The sequence below is a fragment of the Momordica charantia genome (genome assembly GCF_013281855.1).
Source record: "Momordica charantia cultivar OHB3-1 chromosome 11 unlocalized genomic scaffold, Mcharantia_2.0 BLBB01000011.1, whole genome shotgun sequence".
Taxonomy (NCBI): domain Eukaryota; kingdom Viridiplantae; phylum Streptophyta; class Magnoliopsida; order Cucurbitales; family Cucurbitaceae; genus Momordica; species Momordica charantia.
Genome location: NW_028275159.1, coordinates 22,570,754 through 22,575,657, shown reverse-complemented (window position 1 = coordinate 22,575,657; position 4,904 = coordinate 22,570,754).

The window sequence follows — 4,904 nt, the reverse complement described above, 5'->3', positions numbered from 1 at the left end:
ATACTCATTAGGAACTAATTAATTTCAACAATATTAGGAATACACATTCTTATTTGTTGGTTCTACCGGACAGATTTTGTTTGGGGCTTGATTCAATGGTTGAATATTGAGTTTTCTTTTTTCGTTAATAATCTAATTTTCTAAGAACTGGGTTTGCAGCAATAGGAAGATTCTTTCGAGTAATGTTTCGGTAACTCGATGACTAATTCTCATATATCAAGAATTAAAATGCAACTTCTTGGAATGTAATAATCATGGCATATTAGTCATGAATGTTGATGGACAAGGATAACCTAGTCAAAATGGTCATCTACTCTATAGAATCCTATATCTACCCGTTGTATTGACGTCTCTTAGCTTATTTTGTGAGATAACCTCTAGTAGCCATATATTTACACATTTATCGTATCTCCCCTCAGGTAAAGATTAATATCTGTTTCCTTGATTGCTAATATGCATTTTTTATTTTGTTGGTTTTGGTTACCTTTTTGCCATATTTTATGCATTGATCTTTATTCCGATTCACTGATAAAGAAAGATTATGTGATGTAGAATATGACTATTTTCTGCCGATAGTTTTCAATCTATTTTCGGCGTCTGAACTTTCACTACCCTGTAGATGGTGTTATATACGGGGTCAGTATCTATAACTATGTCGTAGTCGCTGCACCTGACATCTGACAACAGAGATATGACCCACACCACGTCCCTAGCTACTAACAGTCTCATAATTATCGACTTGCCAGCACCATTTCTTAAAAGTGAAAAACGTGTAATTTTTTTTTCTTCTGGAAAATGAAGATCTCTAGAGATACATTCACAGAGTTATTGTAGGGTAGAATCAAATGGAATTGAAACGTTACTGAACCCTTGATAATTGTTGTGTTCCTCCCAACTAAAATCGTGGCTAACAATGATTGCATAACCTTCTCGCGTTGATTGATTTAATTTTTGAAAAAATGTAAAAAGAAAATGGGTGGGGATTAATGATACCTTGTGTAAGAATATTAAAGAAACATCGTATTTAAGGTTGCTGATTGTTAAAAAAAATTAAACACATTTTAAACTTCTTTAAATCATATATCTAGATTTAGTGGTTTAAATTTTGTAGAAAGATTTTAGGAATTATGTAGATTTTGTAGTTAGGGTGGTTTCAATATTAAGTCTATAACATTGCTAGTTAGTACAAATTAAAGGGAATGTGGGAGGCCTAAAACGTGGATGGGTAGAATGAGGAAAGATTGGAAGGGCAATATGGGCATGAAACGTGTGGAGGGATAAATAAGGAATTAACTTTGGCCATTTTTCTTACCGTGGGTAGCCATTCCTAAAGATTTCCCAAAAAAAAAAAAAAAGTGCAAATATTGGGCTATGAGATTGGGCCCAATACCTAAACCCTTACACAAATGTGAAAACTTCTAAGAGATAATATCTTGGGAGGGCTATTTTGAAATCTTAATTACATGAATGTCTTTAGGTTTCAAAATTTACACTTTTAGATATTTGCAGTCAGGATTTTATTTTAATACCGTTTCTACCCTTATTTATTGTTTTTTATTTTATTATAATTTTTAAATTTTAAAGATTTGAATCCTTAATTTGTAATTATATTCATTTAATTCTTGTGGGCTTCATTCAAAATTTCAACCTTAATTCCACAAATCTCTCCTTCAAAAAAGATTTTTTTCTCTCACCAATTAACAACTTCCAATTTTGTTAAATGAATTAAATGCTGCCGATTCTCTTTCCTCGTTTGCTGTAGATTTTCTCCAGCCACCGTGCAAAGCCGATTTTCTTCACCGCTGTCTTCGTTTCCAAGGTGCAAGGACGTCGGTTGCCAGACCTTCATTTTCCATCTTCAGGGCTTTTATGAACAAGGTATTTATTTCTTTTGCACGTTTCCAATGTCGTTCATTCCCGTCGACATCTTTGCAAGTTTCCAACGTCGTTCATTGTACACCAAATCAACGAGGTATTGATTTCTTCTTCCCCAAACACGTCCAAACCTTCAATTTCCGTCGTTGAATAAACTTTCTGTCGACGTCTTTGGACGTTTCCGACGTCGTGCAGCGTGTTCCTCGTCTCTTGTCCCCTTCTGTTTATACTATGGGTAATTAATAGTCTTCCATTGAGATTGGTATATATGGGGATATATTTTATGTATGTGTACAGAAAATGAAAGTTCTAAACGTCTCACAGTGTTAGTATTCCTGATTATATTTGTATATATAGGTATATATTGTATATGTGAATATATCTTATATGTGTATACATATATCTTATAGTTCTGTAGAAATGGTCCTCCATACCATTTGTAATTGTTAGTCTTCCGTTAAGATTGGTATATATGGGGATATATTTTGTTTATGTGTATAGAAAATTGAAGTTCTAAATGTCTCATATTCTTAGTATTCCTGATTATATTCGTATATATAGGTATATATTGTATGTGTATATATCTTATAGTTGTATATAAGATATAAACGCATATATCACATAGTAATGTAGAAATGGTCCTCCAAAATTGAAATTTTAAACGTCTCATGGATGAAGCGAAAAAAGTTCTTGATTTCGAATTTGGGAGATTTTTGGACGGGATTTGGAGATATTTTGGGAGGTTATGATTTCAATTTTGGGAATTTAGGGTTTTGTTTTTAATGTTTTGATGTTTTAATTTGTTTTGGAGAGTATCATTAACCTAAAATTATGGGATCTAAATTATAACCTTCCAATTAATCAATTTTGCATATTAAAATGAATTTAAAATTAATTTGTAAATACAAGAGGCTATTTAAGTAATTTATATGATGGGTACCCTCTTAAATAGGGTTGATACATGACAAATGTGTAAATTCTATACATTCCATCTTTTTATGTAATTAGGATCTTTAAATAGTCCATCAATGATTTTTGGGCCCAATACCTAAGTCCTTACACAGAAGGTGAAAATTCTAATGATTTTTTTCCCTAATTAGAATTAGGAACCGTTTGAGTATGTGAACCACAGTTAAAAAAACACTAAGACCTTCAATCGCTTCAATTTCAACCTTATGAAATTTGAGCCTAGAATATCACATTTTTCTAGTGAGCCAACTGAATGAAAAAAAATAAAAGGCAAATGAAGCGAAGAAAATTTTGATAAATTTGAGCTTAATTCAACTAATTAATATGTATCTCCAATTAGAAGGTCCTATGTCCTATGTTGTTGCATAAATAAATTGATGAGGTGGGTTGTAGAATATATTTTCCAAAAATTATGCCCAATAGTGACCAATTTTGGGAGTGTATTTGAAAATAATCATAGTTTAAAATTTATTTCAGTTTTATCGAAATTTCTTGCGTATATCTACGACACTTACTTTTATTGCCCTCCTTATTTGCCTTAATTAAAATAATATTCTTTTGAGGAAAAGAAAACCTTAATTAAAATAATATTGATTCTTAGTAAGAAATTAGACAGATATGATTAGTTTAGCTTTACTTTTTAAATCAGTTGAATTAATCTACTCATTTTCTTGTTTTTTTTTTCGTTTTTTATATTACTTTCATAAAGAAAATGATATTTTTTTGTTACAAATTTGAAACAAAAAGATATTCCTTATCTTATATTATTTTTCTTTTTTATATTTCATAAAGGAAATAAATGGTTTTATACAAATTTTTCATTGATTTACTTGTTTTTGTATTTTTTAAACTCTCAACAACACTTCATTCGTCAACATGGGCTTAGCTAAGCGATAATCTATTTTTTATGGTCACATTTTTGTGCCTTTCATTCTATTTTAACAAGATTTCTTTTGTACTATTTTCTTAAAGAACATTGATATTCGTCATATTTTGCCAACCAATGAAGGGAACATTTCTCAAGAGGAGGGAACGTTAGGACAAAAGACCTCTCCACATTTTTCATAATAGTATGATATTTTTTTCATTTCAAGTCTGAATTGTTCTCGTGTCTTGATCTCTTATCTCAAGTCGACTCATCTTCTCCATAGGCACACTATTTGTTCAACAGAGCTCAACCACATATTACATTGTACGATAAAATTGGTATCAACCACACTTCTTATCGCATCGTTTACAATCCTCCCCTTAACCCCATGCTTCATCTTCTTTTCCCTGAGAACTAAATTGATAATATATACTATATTAAAATGGGAGGATCTCGGAGAAACATTTTTGGACGCTTTTGTCCCTTTCTTAATTTATTAATTTACAAATTATGTTATTAATAATTTATTATAAATATTAAATTAATTATGATTATTAATTATCAATAATAATATAATAATAAATATCCATGATCTAAACAAGGTTAGAATACAAAAGGTTTTTCACCCTATTAAATTAAATTATTTTCTTTAATTACAATTTATAATAGAATTACAAGAGTTTTGTAACGTTTTATCTCCTAATACTATAAAAACATACTTTCTTTCACTATTTTTTCACAACACTTAATTCTCTCAAAACATTGCTCTCAAATATTATTCAATCTCAAAAACATCTCAAAATCATGTTGGCGACATATTCATCAAGTCATAGAGAATACATGTGTCGACACTATATCTTGAATCCAAGACTTGCGAGATCATCGTTCCATAATTTATGAAGTAAAATAATAGTGATTGTTAAGCATCAACATATTTTAGATTAGTGTATTGATAAACTTTGATTTTTTTTTGTTACTATTGTTTTGTATTGTTCTTTTATAATTAGTGTTTTATGTATTTAGAATGTTTTTTGAGAAAATAATAATAATGTATTGATCTATTACAAGTTCATGTTGATTTTGTTGAAAAAAAATTTGTGTAAGGTCGTAAAGTTTTAATTAATTGTAAATAGTAAATTAATAAATTAATTATGTACAATAATTTGTATGAAATCTAAAAAGTTGGAATATA